This window comes from Entelurus aequoreus, linkage group LG11 (genome assembly GCF_033978785.1).
Source record: "Entelurus aequoreus isolate RoL-2023_Sb linkage group LG11, RoL_Eaeq_v1.1, whole genome shotgun sequence".
Lineage (NCBI taxonomy): Eukaryota > Metazoa > Chordata > Actinopteri > Syngnathiformes > Syngnathidae > Entelurus > Entelurus aequoreus.
In genome coordinates, this window is record NC_084741.1 from 4,867,012 (window position 1) to 4,889,511 (window position 22,500).

Sequence of the window (22,500 nt, forward strand, 5' to 3'; positions counted from 1 at the left end):
CAAGTCAATAACATCAACAAAACTCACCTTTGTGCACTCATGTACAACGTTAAAAGTTTGGTGGACAAAATGAGACAGAAAAAGAAGTGGCATAAAACACGTCCTAGAAAGTTATACATGTAAACAAACTAAGGTGAGTTCGAGGACCGCCAAAATGAGTAGGACAAAACGGCGCTCGCCAAATACTCGAATCAGTGAAGCATGTTTAATATAAACAGTGTGCTTTATAACAATTAGGGAGGTTTGCGTCATGTTTGTCCTCCTACAGAAACCATATTAAAACCAAAAATATATATTTTTTCCCTCATCTTTTTCCATTTTTCATACATTTTTGAAAAAGCTTCAGAGAGCCACTAGGGCGGCGTTAAAGAGCCGCATGCGGCTTTAGAGCCGCGGGTTGCCGACCCCTGATCTAGTAGTACACCAAAAAAAAAAAAAATCACTTGATTAAAGTACAGTGTTTTATTTTAGTTCATTCAAATATTCAATATTAAATATACTTGTAAGTAAAACCTCTGCCCTATTTTTTTTATTTTTTCTCCCAAATATTTTCATTGAATTTGCAGACAGTACAGTAGCAACACGTTGAGGTATGTGCACATTTTAAGATATGAAACATAATAATAAGCCAATATCAATTACAAATAGAGATGCCGATAAATGCGTTAAAATGTAAAATCGGAAATTATCGGTATCGGCTTTTTTATTATCAGTATCGTTTGTTTTTTTGTTTTTGTTTTTTAAATTAAATCCACATAAAAAACACAAGATACACTTACAATTAGTGCACCAACCCAAAAAACCTCCCTCCCCCATTTACACTCATTCACACAAAAGGGTTGTTTCTTTCTGTTATTAATATTCTGCTTCCTACATTATATATCAATATATATCAATACAGTCTGCAAGGGATACAGTCCGTAAGCACACATGATTGTGCGTGCTGCTGCTCCACTAATAGTACTAACCTTTAACAGTTAATTTTACAAATTTTCATTAATTACTAGTTTCTATGTAACTGTTTTTATATTGTTTTACTTTCTTTTTTATTCAAGAAAATGTTTTTAATTTAGTTATCTTATTTTATTTGATTCATTTTTTTACCTTATCTTCACCATACCTGGTTGTCCAAATTAGGCATAATAATGTGTTAATTCCACGACTGTATATATCGGTTGATATCGGTATCGGTTGATATCGGTATCGGTAATTAAAGAGTTGGACAATATCGGCATATCGGATATCGGCAAAAAGCCATTATCGGACATCCCTAATTACAAACCTTTAATACCCTTTCAGTGCCCACCACTCAGTTCCCAACGTAATTGTCCCCGAGTGCCTATATCAGATATATACACACACAAATATATGCAATAATAGATTCAATCTAACAAAATATATCAAAAATAAATGAATGAATAAATAAGGTAAAATAAAACCAATAAATAAAAATAAAAATAAAAATATATATATATATATATATATATAAAACATATAATAAAAGATAATAAAATAAAAGTAAATAAAATAAGTAAATAAACACAAGGAATGGGGGGTCGGGGGTCTTTTTCCAATGGTTAACGGAATTGCTAGATTTTTAATCCGGCTGCATCATTTTTTTAGACCTTTAACATGAAAAGTGTATTTGTCATTATGATGTGCAGTGATGTTTTTAAATGACTAAGTCTTCAACTATAGAAAGTACTTTTGAGTGTTATAGGAGTTATTAGGCTAATCTACGTCACAGACCAGGAACAAAACAGAGTGGGCGGGGTTTTATCCTTCATAGTTAATATTTTAAATCCCACATTCTTTATTTTCATATGTTTTTAAATATTCAGTGTTTTATCCTTCATAGTTAATATTGTAACATTCTTTATTTTCATATGTTGTCAATATTCAGTGTTTTATCCTTCATAGTTAATATTTTAAATCCCACATTCTTTATTTTCATATATTGTTAATATTCAGTGTTTTATCCTTCATAGTTAATATTGCAAATTTCACATTCTTTATTTTCATATGTTGTTAATATTCAGTGTTTTATCCTTCATAGTTAATATTGTAACATTCTTTATTTTCATATGTTGTCAATATTCAGTGTTTTATCCTTCATAGTTAATATTGCAAATTTCACATTCTTTATTTTCATATGTTGTTAATATTCAGTGTTTTATCCTTCATAGTTAATATTGTAACATTCTTTATTTTCATATGTTGTCAATATTCAGTGTTTTATCCTTCATAGTTAATATTGTAACATTCTTTATTTTCATATGTTGTCAATATTCAGTGTTTTATCCTTCATAGTTAATATTGTAACATTCTTTATTTTCATATGTTGTCAATATTCAGTGTTTTATCCTTCATAGTTAATATTGTAACATTCTTTATTTTCATATGTTGTCAATATTCAGTGTTTTATCCTTCATAGTTAATATTGTAACATTCTTTATTTTCATATGTTGTCAATATTCAGTGTTTTATCCTTCATAGTTAATATTGTAACATTCTTTATTTTAATATGTTGTTAATATTCAGTGTTTTATCCTTCATAGTTAATATTGTAACATTCTTTATTTTCATATGTTGTTAATATTCAGTGTTTTATCCTTCATAGTTAATATTGTAACATTCTTTATTTTCATATGTTGTCAATATTCAGTGTTTTATCCTTCATAGTTAATATTGCAAATTTCACATTCTTTATTTTCATATGTTGTTAATATTCAGTGTTTTATCCTTCATAGTTAATATTGTAACATTCTTTATTTTCATATGTTGTCAATATTCAGTGTTTTATCCTTCATAGTTAATATTGTAACATTCTTTATTTTCATATGTTGTCAATATTCAGTGTTTTATCCTTCATAGTTAATATTGTAACATTCTTTATTTTCATATGTTGTCAATATTCAGTGTTTTATCCTTCATAGTTAATATTGTAACATTCTTTATTTTCATATGTTGTCAATATTCAGTGTTTTATCCTTCATAGTTAATATTGTAACATTCTTTATTTTCATATGTTGTCAATATTCAGTGTTTTATCCTTCATAGTTAATATTGTAACATTCTTTATTTTAATATGTTGTTAATATTCAGTGTTTTATCCTTCATAGTTAATATTGTAACATTCTTTATTTTCATATGTTGTTAATATTCAGTGTTTTATCCTTCATAGTTAATATTGTAACATTCTTTATTTTCATATGTTGTCAATATTCAGTGTTTTATCCTTCATAGTTAATATTGTAACATTCTTTATTTTCATATGTTGTCAATATTCAGTGTTTTATCCTTCATAGTTAATATTGTAAATCACACATTCTTTATCTTCATATGTTGTCAATATTCAGTGTTTTATCCTTCATAGTTAATATTGTAACATTCTTTATTTTCATATGTTGTCAATATTCAGTGTTTTATCCTTCATAGTTAATATTGTAAATCACACATTCTTTATCTTCATATGTTGTCAATATTCAGTGTTTTATCCTTCATAGTTAATATTGTAACATTCTTTATTTTCATATGTTGTCAATATTCAGTGTTTTATCCTTCATAGTTAATATTGCAAATTTCACTTTCTTTATTTTCATATGTTGTTAATATTCAGTGTTTTATCCTTCATAGTTAATATTTTAAATCCCACTTTCTTTATTGTCAAATGTTGTTAATATTCAGTGTTTTATCCTTCATAGTTAATATTGTAACATTCTTTATTTTCATATCTTGTCAATATTCAGTGTTTTATCCTTCATAGTTAATATTGTAAATTTCACTTTCTTTATTTTCATATGTTGTTAATATTCAGTGTTTTATCCTTCATAGTTAATATTGTAAATCACACATTCTTTATCTTCATATGTTGTCAATATTCAGTGTTTTATCCTTCATAGTTAATATTGTAACATTCTTTATTTCCATATGTTGTCAATATTCAGTGTTTTATCCTTCATAGTTGATATTGCAAATTTCACTTTCTTTATTTTCATATGTTGTTAATATTCAGTGTTTTATCCTTCATAGTTAATATTTTAAATCCCACATTCTTTATTGTCAAATGTTGTCAATATTCAGTGTTTTATCCTTCATAGTTAATATTGTAACATTCTTTATTTTCATATGTTGTCAATATTCAGTGTTTTATCCTTCATAGTTAATATTGTAAATCCCACTTTCTTTATTTTCATGTACATTCTGGGTGTCTCATTCAGTAAAAAAACTGTTAAAAATTTAAATCCGTTTTTTTGAGGTGGTCTGTCGTAACGTTTTTAGCACTCTATCAGACATGGTGACTTTTGGTATAAGTGTTCCTGGGAAAAAGGGACCCCAACACACAGCTAAATGTGTATACATCATTTATACACACAAACACTCTGGCCCCCCCAGACACATGTTTTCTCTCAATGTGGCCCCCCGAGTCAAAATATTTGCTCAGCTCTGGGCTAAGTCAACATTGAAATGGGTTTATGTTTGTAATTTACTACCACCTATCCCCAAAATGACTCAAGCAACCATGTAGTATCAGTACCTGGCATCCATTGCAGTTGTTCACCCTGGAAGCTGGACAAGTTGAGAGTTTCCTTGCCCGCATGTGGGATTAGATGTGGTTGCTTGTGAAGCCCTCTTGTGATTAAGAGTCCTACAAATAAACGTTGATTGATTGATGGATGATGACGCATGCTGGCAATCTCAGAACTAGGGTTGCAAAGGGGTGGAAAGTTTCCGGTACATTTCCGGAAATTTACCACGGGAAGTTAAGCTCGGGAAAATTGGAAATATTGACCATTTTTGGATTATTCAAAGTTGGACGCCGTCCATGGGAATGAATGGGAATGAATGGGTAATTCCAAGAATGATATATTATTGGGCACTTGTCTATATGCTGCTGCATCTTTCTGGCATACCTGACGTAGCTCTTTGCACAGTATTTGCAAATGTACACCGCCTTTCCGCCTACATTGGTTGGGGTGAAATGTCTCCACACATCCGATGGTGTACGTGGCATTATTCTCTTTGTACTGATTTATTCTTGTAAAACACTAATGCAATGCCACACACAGATATAAATAGTCAGCTAAACAATTGGAGTAGTCTTTAAACATATTTGACTGATGGACAAATGAATAGAAATAGGCTGGATGAATAAATGAACAGTCAATCAGCATGCTAAATCAAACTATAAGCTACATTCTTGTATGACAACAGAATGGCTAGCAGAACAGAAGGCAGAGGAAACTACACCTTTTGATTTAGTATTTGCTAGTTGAACTTTACACATCACAAAAAAGGTCGCTAATGTTGTTAGCATAAATCAGGGGTCACCAACGCGGTGCCCGCGGGCACCAGGTAGCCCGTAAGGACCAGATGAGTAGCCCGCTGGCCTGTTCTAAAAATAGCCCAAATAGCAGCACTTACCAGTGAGCTGCCTCTATTTTTTAAATTGTATTTATTTACTAGCAAGCTGGTCTCGCTTTGCCCGACATTTTTAATTCTAAGAGAGACAAAACTCAAATAGAATTTGAAAATCCAAGAAAATATTTTAAAGTCTTGGTCTTCACTTGTTTAAATAAATTCATTAATTATTTTACTTTGCTTCTTATAACTTTCAGAAAGACAATTTTAGGGAAAAAATACAACCTTAAAAATGATTTTAGGATTTTTAAACACATATACCTTTTTACCTTTTAAATTCCTTCCTCTTCTTTCCTGACAATTTAAATCAATGTTCAAGTAAAAAAAAATGTATTATTGTAAAGAATAATAAATACATTTTAATTTAATTCTTCATTTTAGCTTCTGTTTTTTCGAAGAAGAATATTTGTGAAATATTTCTTCAAACTTATTATGATTAAAATTCAATCTAGAAAATCTGTAGAATCAAATTTAAATCTTATTTCAAAGTCTTTTGAAATTCTTTTAAAATTTTTGTTCTGGAAAATCTAGAAGAAATAATGATTTGTCTTTGTTAGAAATATAGCTTGGTCCAATTTGTTATATATTCTAACAAAGTGCAGATTGGATTTTAACCTATTTAAAACATGTCATCAAAATTCTAAAATTAATCTTAATCAGGAAAAATTACTAATGATGTTCCATAAATTATTTTTTTAAATTTTTTCAAAAAGATTCGATCTAGCTAGTTTTTCTCTTCTTTTTTTCGGTTAAATTTTGAATTTTAAAGAGTCGAAATTGAAGATAAACTATGTTTCAAAATTTCATTGTCATTTTTTTCGTGTTTTCTCCTCTTTTAAACCGTTCAATTAAGTGTAAATATCATTAATTATTAATAATAACATAGAGTTAAAGGTAAATTGAGCAAATTGGCTATTTCTGGCAATTTATTGAAGTGTGTATCAAACTGGTAGCCCTTCGCATTAATCAGTACCCAAGAAGTAACTCTTGCTTTCAAAAAGGTTGGTGACCCCTGGCATAAATGAATAGGATTTAACATAGAGAAAATGAGCATCACGGCTAACGGAGAAATATTTTGGGTTCATTATGAGACTGGTGGTGGTACATAAACCTAGCTAGCTAGAGATATTGGCCCCAAAATCATTGAACAAGTACAGGAACAGCTAGCTAGCTTGAGTGGAAGTCTGCTGGAGTAGTCTACAGTCATACAGTAACAAGCAATTACACCTCTATTACACTTAAATACCTACATAGATCAAATGTATTTACCCCAGTAATATCATCAACACTTACCTGACTGGATGAAGTCCTTGGGCTCAAATACTAGTGTGGCCTCAATAGCCCTGCTGTAGTGTGTAGCATGCTGGCAATTATGTGATGGAGGAATGCACAGTGCAGGGTTGAAACTCTACTGAATTTGCATGAAATCAGGTTGTTTTGGCTAATAATCATGCTGCAAGATCTAGCATGTTGCATTCAATGTTTATTCCCATTAATTTCCCATTAATTCCCGTTAATTCCCATATATTCCCGTTAATTCCCATGGAAAGTTTCCAACTTTGAATATTCCCGGACTCTTGCAAGCTAAGTTACACATTGTTCTACTTTAAAGGGCACTTTTTGGGAATTTTGCCCATCGTTCAAAATCATTATGAAAGACATGACGACGGATGGATTGTTTTTTAATGCTTTCTAAATATTAAATAAATGTGATCAAAAATTTGCTTACAATGGAGCCTATGGTAGCCATTCAATTCTGCATATAGAGACCCTAGAACACCTCCATTGAGGTTTTATATGCATGATGTAAGTATATATGTAATGTAGTAACATTCATAATAACATGTAATATATACATGATGTAAGTATATATGTCATGTAGTAACATTCATAATAACATGTAATATATACATGATGTAAGTATATATGTCATGTAGTAACATTCATAATAACATGTAATATATTCATGATGTAAGTATATATGTCATGTAGTAACATTAATAATAACATGTAATATATACATGATGTAAGTATATATGTCATGTAGTAACATTCATAACAACATGTAATATATACATGATGTAAGTATATATGTCATGTAGTAACATTCATAATAACATGTAATATATACATGATGTAAGTATATATGTCATGTAGTAACATTCATAACAACATGTAATATATACATGATGTAAGTATATATGTCATGCAGTAACATTCATAATAACATGTAATATATACATGATGTAAGTATATATGTCATGTAGTAACATTCATAATAACATGTAATATATACATGATGTAAGTATATATGTCATGTAGTAACATTCATAACAACATGTAATATATACATGATGTAAGTATATACGTCATGTAGTAACATTCATAATAACATGTAATATATACATGATGTAAGTATATACGTCATATAGTAACATTCATAATAACATGTAATATATACATGATGTAAGTATATATGTCATGTAGTAACATTCATAATAACATGTAATATATACATGATGTAAGTATATATGTCATGTAATAACATTCATAATAACATGTAATATATACATGATGTAAGTATATATGTCATGTAGTAACATTCATAATAACATGTCATATATACATGATGTAAGTATATATGTCATGTAGTAACATTCATAATAACATGTCATATATACATGATGTAAGTATATATGTCATGTAGTAACATTCATAATAACATGTAATATATACACGATGTAAGTATATATGTCATGTAGTAACATTCATAATAACATGTAATATATACATGATGTAGGTATATACGTCATGTAGTAACATTCATAATAACATGTAATATATACATGATGTAAGTATATACGTCATGTAGTAACATTCATAATAACATGTAATATATACATGATGTAAGTATATATGTCATGTAGTAACATTCATAATAACATGTAATATATACACGATGTAAGTATATATGTCATGTAGTAACATTCATAATAACATGTAATATATACACGATGTAAGTATATACGTCATGTAGTAACATTCATAATAACATGTAATATATACATGATGTAAGTATATACGTCATATAGTAACATTCATAATAACATGTAATATATACATGATGTAAGTATATATGTCATGTAGTAACATTCATAATAACATGTAATATATACATGATGTAAGTATATATGTCATGTAATAACATTCATAATAACATGTAATATATACATGATGTAAGTATATATGTCATGGAGTAACATTCATAATAACATGTCATATATACATGATGTAAGTATATATGTCATGTAGTAACATTCATAATAACATGTCATATATACATGATGTAAGTATATATGTCATGTAGTAACATTCATAATAACATGTAATATATACACGATGTAAGTATATATGTCATGTAGTAACATTCATAATAACATGTAATATATACATGATGTAGGTATATACGTCATGTAGTAACATTCATAATAACATGTAATATATACATGATGTAAGTATATACGTCATGTAGTAACATTCATAATAACATGTAATATATACATGATGTAAGTATATATGTCATGTAGTAACATTCATAATAACATGTAATATATACACGATGTAAGTATATATGTCATGTAGTAACATTCATAATAACATGTAATATATACATGATGTAGGTACATATGTCATGTAGTAACATTCATAACAACATGTAATATATACATGATGTAAGTATATATGTCATGTAGTAACATTCATAACAACATGTAATATATACATGATGTAAGTATATATGTCATGTAGTAACATTCATAATAACATGTAATATATACATGATGTAAGTATATATGTCATGCAGTAACATTCATAATAACATGTAATATATACATGATGTAAGTATATATGTCATGTAGTAACATTCATAATAACATGTAATATATACATGATGTAAGTATATATGTCATGTAGTAACATTCATAATAACATGTAATATATACATGATGTAAGTATATATGTCATGTAGTTGCATTCATAATAACATGTAATATATACATGATGTAAGTATATATGTAATGTAGTAACATTCATAATAACATGTAATATATACATAATGTAAGTATATATGTCATGTAGTAACATTCATAATAACATGTAATATATACATGATGTAAGTATATATGTCATGTAGTAACATTCATAATAACATGTAATATATACATGATGTAAGTATATATGTCATGTAGTAACATTCATAATAACATGTAATATATACATGATGTAAGTATATATGTCATGTAGTAACATTCATAATAACTGTAGTGTGTAGCATGCTGGGAATTATCCGTGCATGTGATGGAAGAATGCACTGCACATGTGATGGAGGAATGCACAGTGCAGGGTTAAAATTCAACTGAATTTGCATGAAATCAGGTTGTTTTAGCTAATAATCATGCTGCAAGATCTAGCATGTTGCATTCAATGTTTATTCCCATTAATTCCCGTTAATTCCCATGGAAAGTTTCCAACTTTGAATATTCCCAGACTTTTGCCGCCCTCCTCACAACACAAACACGTCCTGCTCTTGCCAGTGGAAAAGCGTCACTGCAGCTAAAAGAAAAGTCAGTGGTTTCACAAAGAAGCTCAAGCAGCTTCCAAATGTCTAATATTGGATCCCCCGCCTGACTCCACTGTCACCGTGGGTTTCGTCATGTTCTTGAGTGGGCGCCGTCGCCGTTACATCAGCAGCCTCGTAAGTCCATCTATTATTTACGCCGGCTACTCAAATAAGAGCTGACAGAAGTCCGTCTGGACGTGTGCCGGGATGACAGCTGTGAAAGGTCCTCTCCTCGCCGCTCGCACATCCTCCTAATTGTTCACGGCCTGCGCCGCTCGCTCCCATCCCGTCACGCTCCCGGCGAGCCGTTCCGTTCAACCGTGAGGACGAGGGCGACCGTGGCGGCACGCGGGCCTGGTTCCGTGCGCGTTTGCACGCGGTGTCCCCCGGGCTCGTCCGCAGATGTGGATGTCTGATTCCGACATCTCGGAGGACGAGGTTCTGCCGGGCGTATTTGTGGAGAAGCGTGCAGGTCGGCCGGCGTGTAACGAGAGCAGACAGCTGGCAGCTTCAGCGGAGGTTAACTGCTAAGCACGCTAAAGAAACAGAAGCTAACAGAAGAGGTTTGGAGTTTACGAGGTTGCACCAAAGCACAATGGTACCAACCCAGATGAAAAGCATCCATGTGCGATTGCTTGGGTTTTAATGACGTCACGGCCGAGCTGCACTGCAAAAACTGAAATCTGATTCCCAGAGCCCAAAAAAAGTCTGCGGGCTATAGAGCGTTTTCTATTCGGGCTCCAGTACTCTGGAATGCCCTCCCGGTAACAGTTAGAGATGCTACCTCAGTAGAAGCATTTAAGTCCCATCTTAAAACTCATTTGTATACTCTAGCCTTTAATTAGACCCCCCTTTTTTTAGACCAGTTGATCTGCCGTTTTCTTTTCTCCTTTGCCCCCTCGCCGGGTTATTCCGGTTCCGGTGATAATGGATGAGATGCTGGCTGTGCTCGCCTGTGCATCGGTTGGGGACGTCTCTGCGCTACTGACTAGCTGTCTCCGCTCGAGATGGTCTCCTGCTGGCCCCACTATGGACTGGACTCTCACTGTTATGTGGATCCACTAGGGACTGTACTTAGAGGGGGGGTTACCCACATATGCGGTCCCCTCCAAGGTTTCTCATAGTCATTCACATCGACGTCCCTTGTGTGGGCTCTGTTGCCGAGGATGTCGTTGTGGCTTGTGCAGCCCTTTGAGACTTTTGTGATTTAGGGCTATATAAATAAACATTGATTGATTGATTGATTGATACTGAAAGCCACTACTAGCGACCACGCAGTCTGATAGTTTATATATCAATGATGAAATCTTAACATTGCAACACATGCCAATACGGCCGGGTTAATTTATAAGATTAAGATTAAAGATTAAAGTACCAATGATTGTCACACACACACTAGATGTGGTGAAATTTGTCCTCTGCATTTGACCCATCCCCGTGGGGAGCAGTGGGCAGCAGCGGCGCCGCGCCCGGGAATCATTTTGGTGATTTAACCCCCAACTCCAACCCTTGATGCTGAGTGCCAAGCAGGGAGGAAACGGGTCCCATTTTTATAGTCTTTGGTATGACTCGGCTGGGATTTGAACTCCAACCTACCGATCTCAGGGAAGTGACATTTTAAATTTCCCGCGAAATATCCTGCTGAAAACGTCTCGGTATTATGACGTCTGCGAGTGACGTCACGGATTGTAGCGAACATTTTGGGACAGCATTGTGGCCAGCTATTAAGTCGTCTGTTTTCATCGCAAAATTCCACAGTAGTCTGGACATCTGTGTTGGTGAATCTTTTGCCATTTGTTTAATGAACAATGGAGACTGCAAAGAAGAAAGCTGTAGGTGGGAAGCGGTGTATTAGCGGCCGGCTGCAGCAACACAAACACGTAGCCGGTGTTTCATTGTTTACATTCCCGAAAGATGACAGTCAAGCTTTACCATTGGCCTGTGGAGAACTGGGACAACAGAGACTCTTACCAGGACGACTTTGAGTTGGATACGCGGTACCGTGAGTACGCAGCTGCGGCTTCCAAACATTTGATCGCTTGCCCGTATGTGCGTGCCGCTATGTGCATGTCACGTACGTAACTTTTGGGGAAATATATGTGCTGTATGAACTTTGCGGAGGTGAACGGTGCTTTGGGCGGGTGTTTGAGTTGTATTGGCGGGTTATATGGACGGGAGGGGGGAGGTGTTTGTTATGCGGGATTCATTTGTGGCATAATAAATATAAGCCTGGTTGTGTTGTGGCTAATAGAGTATATATATGTCTTGTGTTTATTTACTGTTGTAGTCATTCCCAGCTGAATATCAGGTCACCCCCGCCTCTCACAGCATCTTCCCTATCTGAATCGCTTCCACTGCCCTCTTATCCTTCACTCTCACTTTCCTCATCCACGAATCTTTCATCCTCGCTCAAATTAATGGGGAAATCGTCGCTTTCTCGGTCCGAATCGCTCTCGCTGCTGGTGGCCATGATTGTAAACAATGTGCAGATGTGAGGAGCTCCACAACCTGTGACGTCACGCTACTTCCGGTACAGGCAAGGCTTTTTTATCAGCGACCAAAAGTTGCAAACTTTATCGTCAATGTTCTCTACTAAATCCTTTCAGCAAAAATATGGCAATATCGAGAAATGATCAAGTATGACACATAGAATGGATCTGCTAGCCCCGTTTAAATAAGAAAATCTCATTTCAGTAGGCCTTTAATATGTCAAATAAGGGTGATATTTGCTTATTTTCTGTCTGATAAGATAATTCTTTTCGATAAGCAGATTTTATGTTAGAGTGTTTTACTTGTTTTAAGTGTTTTGGTCCTAAATGATCTCAGTAAGATATTACAGCTTGTTGCTGAGATTTGATGAGCTATATTGAGTAAAACATGCTTGAAACTAGAATATCAAGTGTTGCAAAGCTGTGTCATCAACACTCACAAGTAGAAAACTACTTTTTTAAAGTCATCATTTCTTATTTCAAGCACGAAATAAAAAAATCATGACTTTGACACAATTGTGTCTCATAATTAAAACAGATGACAGCCAAATGGACTTTTGCTGTTTTATTTCCAATGAAACAATAGAAAACACGTACTCATATAGTAGTACAATTGGCACAGTACAGTAAACTGACAGTTAATATTTAAACATTTAACATTTCAAACTATTTTGAACAGAAATAGTTCATGCACATTCAGATAAATTCCTCAAAATTACAATACAAAAAATGTTGTCCGGGGGCCGGGCTGTATATATGCGCACTAATTGACTGAAAGAGCACGCACTTGGCGCGATGATGTCATGTTATCCATGGAAAAATGCATTTTTAGAGCATATGATTAGCCTGAGCGGCTAGGAGACCCCGAGAGTAACAAGCGCTTGCCTTGTTGCCTTTCCATTAAGAACAATAAATGAGTTTTTAGTATAAGTTTGCTGCTTTCAAGAAATGTAATGCCGAGCGCATATCATTATGTCAAGATAATGGCACTAGCATTTACTTACTTTAAGAATATTTTTTAACATATTGAGCAAAAAGGTCTCATATTTTTTTTTCTACCAAGAAAAGTGCACTTGTTATTAGTGAGAATATACTTATTTTAAGCTATTTTGGGGTTCATTGAGTTTAGCTAATTTGACTTGTTTTGGAAAGTCTTGACAAGCCAAATTTTCTTGTTCTATTGGCAGATCATTTTGCTTAGTTCAAATAAAATACCCCTCATTTTTGTATTTTTGTTTTTGTTTTTGAACACTGACTTTTTGCAGTGTGGTCAAGCCAGCGCCTGCTCTCCATGGGTTACTCGGCGCCATTTAACCGTCCTCAAAGAAAAATGCCCTATGCCCACGTTGTTTTCGGCCGCAGGAATCGTTCAAAGGGCCGAAAAGGATGAACCTTCAGAGTTCCTCGAGAGGTCATCAAGAAGTGGCAGAAGAGTGCAAGATTTTACGAAAGACGACGACAAAAGTGGCACAGATTACCAGTCAAGGGAGTTTAAGAATGCACCAGTTTGCAGTAGGGTTGTCCCGTTATCAATATTTTGGTACCGGTACCAAAATGTATTTCAATACTTTGATACTTTTTTAAATAAAGGGGACCACAAAAAATGTCATTATTGGCTTTATTTGAACAAAAAAATGTTAGTGTACATGAAACATATTTATTATTGTAATTTAGTCCTTAAATAAAATGTTGAACATACTAGACAACTTGTCTTTTAGTAGTAAGTAAACAAACAAAGACTCCTAATTAGTCGTATGCAGTAACATATTGTGTCATTTATACACCTATTATTTTGTATGCATTATGAGGGACAAACTGTAAAAATTTATTATTCATCTACTTGTTCATTTACTGTTAATATCTGCTTATTTTCTGTTTGGACATATTCTATCTACACTTCTGTTCAAATGTAATAATCACTTATTATTTTTGTTAGCGTCACCGTTAACAAAGCTAGCGTGCCTGAATGTAAACAAATGCCATGGGTGGATCTACACCTGACATCCACTGTAATGATACCAAGTACAAGAGTGTATCTAGTCGATACTACTATGATTACATCAATATTTTTTATCGTCACAAAATCTTTTTACATTTTTCAAAAATTCATATTATGTTTATAAACTTAGTAAATACGTCCCTGGACACATGAGGACTTTGAATATGACCAATGTATGATCCTGTAACTACTTGGTATCGCATCGATACCTAAATGTGTGGTATCATCCAAAACTAATGTCAAGTATCAAAGAAGAGAAGAATAAGTGATTATTACACTTTAACAGAAGTGTAGATAGAACATGTTAAAAGATAAAGTAAGCAAATGAACAAGAAGATTAATAATCCATTTTTACAGTTTGTCCCTCATAATATGTACAAAATAATAGGTGTATAAATGACACAATATGTTACTGCATACGACTAATTAGGAGTCTCTGTTTGTTTACTTACTACTAAAAGACAAGTTGTCTAGTATGTTCACTATTTTATTTAAGGACTAAATTACAATAATAAACATATGTTTCATGTACACTAACATTTTTTGTTCAAAATAAAGACAATAATGACATTTTTTTGTGGTCCCCTTTATTTAGAAAAGTGTCGAAATACATTTTGGTACCGGTACCAAAACATTGGTAACGGGACAACCTTACTGCAAACTGGTGCATTCTTAAACTCCCTTAGACTGTAATCTGTGCCACTTTTGTCGTCGTCTTTCGTAAAATCTTGCACTCTTCCGCCACTTCTTGATGACCTCTCGAGGAACTCTGAAGGTTCATCCTTTTCGCCCATTTGAACGGTTCCTACAGTCGAAAACAACGCAGAATACTATTGGTATTGAGACAACCCTACTCGCATGTATGGAAAAATGTACAATAAAGAAGTTTCTGTCCCTCACTCAGGGGCGTCACGAGCTTTTAAGGACTGGGGGGGCTTAGCCCCCAGGAGATGCACAGGATGCGAGCGAACGTAGCGCACGAGCACAAAACTTCACAAACAGCTAACAAAGACTTAGAAATTAATCATTGTTATTATTATTATTATTTCAGTGGGTTTATTTTCAATGTTTTGTTCAGTACAACAACAAACATGGGTTAGCACAGTGACATTTTGTTTAAAGCATCAACAAGAAACAATGACTTGCATGATCCGTCAAGATACACTGAAACACAATGGAAGTCATGGCATTAGCCTCTATGTTATTACTTCACAACATAGAGGCTAATGCCACCACTTTCGCTCACAATACAATAATTGTTTGTTCCCAAATATTTTGAAGTTGCACATACATTTTGGGCACATATGTGACTAAAATGGTTGTAAATTCAAGCCCTGGAAATATTACTTAATTACTTGAATTAAAGTAATATCTGGATCGGGATAATTTGGCTTGTATATAATATATTTATATATATATATTATGGCAAGTCGATAAGGAAATGTAATATATATGGAAGTCTGAATAGAAATGAGAAACTTTTATATATACTGTAAATAAGAAAGACATAGTCTGCTGATCTGAAAAAGAGCCAAAGCTGTCAAAGAGCTTTGGACCATCTTCAAAGTGCAATGCTGAAACAAATAATGCAAACAATAAAATGTAACTTCCAGGGCTTGAGATTAACGTAGTCCCGTCGTCCCGGGGGACGGTAAAAAAAATGCACGGGACGAAATTAAATGCTCCCCGGGACGATGGCTTTTAACCAATTTTTTTTTTTCTTTTTATGTATTTATTAATTTTACTTTTTTTTCTTCTGTCTTTGTATTTATTCATTTTACATTGTATATTAAATGTCTTGGTTTTTCCTCCCTCTGAAAATCCTATGAAATGTTTAACAAGCCATCATAAAATAATACAACAGCTATTAATGTAACAATACAATAAAACAAATATATTTAATGATGTTTTTTTTTCATTATTTTAACAATAGGCTAATGTATATTACTTTATATAGATTCTACAAGAAACACAAAACTTAAAAACTAAATTATTTACAATTGCAGACACAAGGTTCTTGTTCTGCAGTGCTGTGTGCTAATGTGCTTCGTACACCTGCAGGACCGCAAGCAAGGTCGCAGAGAAAATGCGGACTGGATTTTGAGTGATGTGGGCATTTTCTATATGAACAAGTCCAAGGACCGCAAGCAAGGTCGCAGAGAAAATGCGGACTGGATTTTGAGTGATGTGGGCATTTTCTATATGAACAAGTCCAAGGACCGCAAGCAAGGTCGCAGAGAAAATGCGGGCTGGATTTTGAGTGATGTGGGCATTTTCTATATGAACAAGTCCAAGGACCGCAAGCAACGTCGCAGAGAAAATGTGGACTGGATTTTGAGTGATGTGGGCATTTTCTATATGAACAAGTGGAATGGATTGGATACCGACGCACTAAAGGGGCTCTCTACCTTACGCTATGAAGTGAGGGGAAACTGAGTGAATAATGACAGGTTATATGATTATTTATTCAAACTCATATTCGGGCCACTTTATAATGAATATGTCAGCATGTATTTGTAAAAAAATAAAATAAAAATAAAAAATAGATTTTTTTATTTTTTTTTAACACAAAATTATTTAAGGGGACTTAAGAACATTTTAGGGGGCTTGAGCCCCCCTAAAATAGGCCTAACAACGCCAATGGGGGAAACTGAGTGAATAATGACAGGTTATATGATTATTTATTTAAACTCATATTCGGGCCACTTCATAATGAATATGTCGGCATGTATTTGTAAAAAAAAAAAAAAAAAAAGATTTTTTTTTATTTATTTTTTTTAACACCAAATTATTTAGGGGGGCTTAAGAACATTTTAGGGGGGTTGAGCCCCCCTAAAATAGGCCTAACAACGCCAATGCCCTCACTCCATGTGTATCGTGTCAAACCAAATGCAAAATAGCGAAAAATCGGATTCCCCGAAAATATGTAGCTTCTATAAATAGTAGAAAAGGTGGATCTCACGGTTGTGTTGGTGAAGCTGAGCAAACACTGATCCATGGAGCAGACAAAGAGTCGATGGTGGCACATTTCAAGCGGGGCAGGGTCAGTAAAAAGCCAGCAGGGGGTCGAGATGGGCCTGGGGTGTCACAGACGACCTCATGTTTGGGGACACCACACAGCTGGAGCTGTGGTCCAAACAAACCAAAAGTCCGGACACCAAGACCGGTGTGTGCTAACCTTTCACTGCCTGCCTCGCTAACACTGTGACAAACTTGTGTGCTTGTCCTTTTACCGTCCTGGTGTTTGTTTGACCACCATGAACTACTCATTCCGTGTTTAATCACCACACATGACCTCTGCTTTCCCGCTACTTAACCCAAGTCTCCTCCGTGTGCGCCAACCAAAGCGCTGCTTTTGAAGAAGTGCACAGGTGTGCCACTTAACACCACTCCGCCGCCTTATGGCGCTTTAGCGCGTCATTAAAAGCAGACATCTGCCTGGCGGGGTGGAAAAAAAAAAAGTGTCAAGTTGGTAAAAGGCAGCATCTGGATGATGTCTGCCAGACGCCAGCTGAGAGCTTAACGAGAGAGAGACGACCACTCTGGAGAGACAATGAGGCTCGTACGTGGGGTAACTTAACTTAACTTTAACTCAGGTTAGGCTTTCATTAATACAAAAAATGTCAATACATATACAAACCCCGTTGCCATATGAGTTGGGAAATGGTGTTAGATGTAAATATAAACGGAATACAATGATTTGCAAATCCTTTTCAAGCCATATTCAATTAAATATGCTACAAAGACAACATATTTCATGTTCAAACTCATAAACATTATCGGTATTGTTTTTTTTTTGTTTTGTTTTTTTTAATTAAATCAACATAAAAAACACAAGATACACTTACAATTAGTGCACCAACCCAAAAAACCTCCCTCCCCCATTTACACTCATTCACACAAAAGGGTTGTTTCTTTCTGTTATTAATATTCTGCTTCCTACATTATATATCAATATATATCAATACAGTCTGCAAGGGATACAGTCCGTAAGCACACATGATTGTGCGTGCTGCTGGTCCACTAATAGTACTAACCTTTAACAGTTAATTTTACAAATTTTCATTAATTACTAGTTTCTATGTAACTGTTTTTATATTGTTTTACTTTCTTTTTTATTCAAGAAAATGTTTTTCATTTATTTATCTTATTTTATTTGATTCATTTTTTTAAAAAGTACCTTATCTTCACCATACCTGGTTGTCCAAATTAGGCATAATAATGTGTTAATTCCACGACTGCATATATCGGTTGATATCGGTATCGGTTGATATCGGTATCGGTAATTAAAGAGTTGGACAATATCGGAATATCGGATATCGGCAAAAAGCCATTATCAGACATCCCTACCCCATACCATCACACTTGCTGGCTTTACACTTTGCGCCTAGAACAATCCGGATGGTTATTTTCCTCTTTGTTCCGGAGTACACGACGTCTACAGTTTCCAAAAAAAAACTATTTGAAATGTGTACTCGTCAGACTACAGAACACTTTTCCATCTTAGCTGAGCTCGGGCCCAGTGAACCCGGCGGCGTTTCTGGGTGTTGTTGATAAATAGCTGTGGCTTTGCATAGTAGAGTTTTAACTTGCACTTACAGATGTAGCGACCAACTGTAGTTACTGACAGTGGTTTTCTGACGTGGTCCTGAGCCCATGTGGTGATATCCTTTACACACCAATGTCGCTTGTTGATGCAGTACCCGCTGAGGGATTGGAGGTCCGTGATATCATGGCTTACGTGCAGTGATTTCTCCAGATTCTCTGAACCTCTGACTATCATATTTTGCTCCTGTTATATAGAAGATCTCTGTTAAGCATTTTTTTAAACAGCAGACCGCTTCTGATATAGAGAGGATCTTTGAATAGTGTTGTTTTTTTTGCAATAGGTCTTTAAAAACAACTAAGCTCCTGTTTTATAAAGGATCTTTGACTAGTGTTTTTAGCTCCTTTCATGTGGAGGATCTTTGACTATAGAGTTTTTAGCTTCTGCCACGTAGAGGATCTTTGATGAGTGTTCTTCTCTCCTGTCAAATAGAAGATCTTTGACTCACATTTTACACAATAGGTCTTCAAAAAATAGCTGAGCGCTCCTGTCATAAAGAGGATCTTTAGTGTTTTCCCTTCTGTCATATAGAAGATCTTTGAGTAGTGTTTTGCAACAGGTCCTGAAAACAACAGAGCCATCCTGTGATATAGAGGATCTCTGACTAGCATATTTTGCTCACGTTGTGTAGAAGTTCTTTGTCAAACAGAGGATCTTTGAATAGTTTTTTTTTTTGCGATAGGTCTTTAAAAACAACTAAGCTCTCTGTTTTATAAAGGATCTTTGACTAGTGTTTTTAGCTCCTTTCATGTGGAGGATCTTTGACTATAGAGTTTTTAGCTTCTGCTATGTAGAGGATCTTTGACTAGCGTTTTTTGCTACTGTCACGATGAGGATCTTTGAGGAGTGTTCTTCTCTCGTGTCAAATAGAAGATCTTTGAATCACATTTTACACAATAGGTCTTCAAAAAATAACGGAGCGCTCCTGTCATAAAGAGGATCTTTAGTGTTTTCCCATATAGAAGATCTTTGAGTAGTGTTTTGCAACAGGTCCTGAAAACAACAGAGCCATCCTGTGATATAGAGGATCTCTGACTAGCATATTTTGCTCCTGTTATATAGAAGATCTTTGTCAAGCATTTTTTTAAACAACAGACCATCTTAAATGAGCTCGGGCCCAGCGAAGCCGGCGGCGTTTCCGGGTGTTGTTGATAAATGGCTTTGGCTTTGCGTGGTAGAGTTTTAACTTGCACTTACAGATGTAGCGACCAACTGTAGTTACTGACAGTGGTTTTCTGGAGTGTTCCTGAGCCCACAACTATTAAATGAACCAAAAATATGACTTATTTTATCTTTGTGAAAATATTGGACACGAGATGCGATGCAAGTGTAAGCCACTGTGACACGATTGTTCTTTTTTATAAATGTCTAATGATAATGTCAATTGTTATGGTATTGCTGTGTATTGTTTTGTTGGATTGATTAATTTAAAAAAATAAATATATATATATATATTTTATTTTATTTTTTTAAAATAAATACATTTTAAAAAAAATAGATTTTTTTAAAAATGAGAATCGATTCTGGATCGCACAACGTGAGAATCGCGATTCGAATTTAAATATATTTTTTCCCACACCCCTAGTATATATATATATATATATATATATATATATATATATATATATATATATATATATATACATATATATATATATATATATATATATATATATATATATACATATATATATATATATATATATATATACATATATATATATATATATACATATATATATATATATATTTACATATATATATATATATATTTACATATATATATATATATATTTACATATATATATATATATATATATATTTACATATATATATATATATATATATATATACATATATATATATATATATATATATATATATATATATATATATATATATATATATATATATATATATATATATATATATATATATATATATATATATATATATATATATATATATATATATATATATACATACACTACCGTTCAAAAGTTTGGGGTCACCCAAACAATTTTGTGGAATAGCCTTCATTTCTAAGAACAAGAATAGATTGTCGAGTTTCAGATGAAAGTTCTCTTTTTCTGGCCATTTTGAGCGTTTAATTGACCCCACAAATGTGATGCTCCAGAAACTCAATCTGCTCAAAGGAAGGTCAGTTTTGTAGCTTCTGTAACGAGCTAAAGTGCTTTCAGATGTGTGAACATGATTGCACAAGGGTTTTCTAATCATCAATTAGCCTTCTGAGCCAATGAGCAAACACATTGTACCATTAGAACACTGGAGTGATAGTTGCTGGAAATGGGCCTCTATACACCTATGTAGATATTGCACCAAAAAGCAGACATTTGCAGCTAGAATAGTCATTTACCACATTAGCAATGTATAGAGTGTATTTCTTTAAAGTTAAGACTAGTTTAAAGTTATCTTCATTGAAAAATAAGGACATTTTAATGTGACTCCAAACTTTTGACAGTAGTGTATATATTATTGTATTTTTTTTAAAATAAATACATTTTTTTTAAAAATCGATTTTTTAAAAATGAGAATCGATTCTGGATCGCACAACGTGAGAATCGCGATTGGAATTTAAATATATTTTTTCCCACACCCCTAATATATATATATATATATATATATATATATATATATATATATATATATATATATATATATATATATATATATATATATATATATATATATATATATATATATATATATATATTTATATATATATATATATATATATATTAGAGATGCGTTAAAATGTAATATCGGAAATTATCAGTATCGTTTTTTTTATTATCAGTATCGGTTGTTTTGTTTTGTTTTTTGTTTTTTTATTAAATCCACATAAAAAACACAAGATACACGTACAATTAGTGCACCAACCCAAAAAACCTCCCTCCCCCATTTACACTCATTCACACAAAAGGGTTGTTTGTTTCTGTTATTAATATTTATGGTTCCTACATTATATATCAATATATATCAATACAGTCTGCAAGGGATACAGTCCGTAAGCACACATGATTGTGCGTGCTGCTGCTCCACTAATAGTACTAACCTTTAACACTTAATTTGACAAATTTTCATTAATTACTAGTTTCTATGTAACTGTTTTTATATTGTTTTACTTTCTTTTTTATTCAAGAAATTTTTTTTAATTTAATTAACTTATTTTATTTTATTCATTTTTTTAAAAAGTACCTTATCTTCACCATACCTGGTTGTCCAAATTAGGCATAATAATGTGTTAATTCCACGACTGTATATATCGGTTGATATCGGTATTGGTTGATATCGGTATCGGTAATTAAAGAGTTGGACAATATCGGCATATCGGATATCGGCAAAA

At 33.3% G+C, this 22,500-nt stretch overlaps 1 protein-coding gene and 1 long non-coding RNA gene across 2 annotated transcripts in view; one reads left to right on the forward strand and one right to left on the reverse strand.

Annotated features, from left to right (window-relative positions):
• Positions 1–22,500, forward strand: part of fam110d (family with sequence similarity 110 member D) — a 48,467-nt gene that overhangs the window by 13,235 nt on the left and 12,732 nt on the right. The gene's annotated exons all lie outside the window — the stretch shown is intronic.
• LOC133659708 (uncharacterized) overlaps positions 15,194–22,500 on the reverse strand; it is a 44,595-nt gene continuing 37,288 nt past the window's right edge. The window contains exon 4 of the long non-coding RNA XR_009827705.1: positions 15,194–15,332. This is a non-coding gene — a long non-coding RNA (uncharacterized LOC133659708). The remainder of the gene's footprint in view (positions 15,333–22,500) is intronic.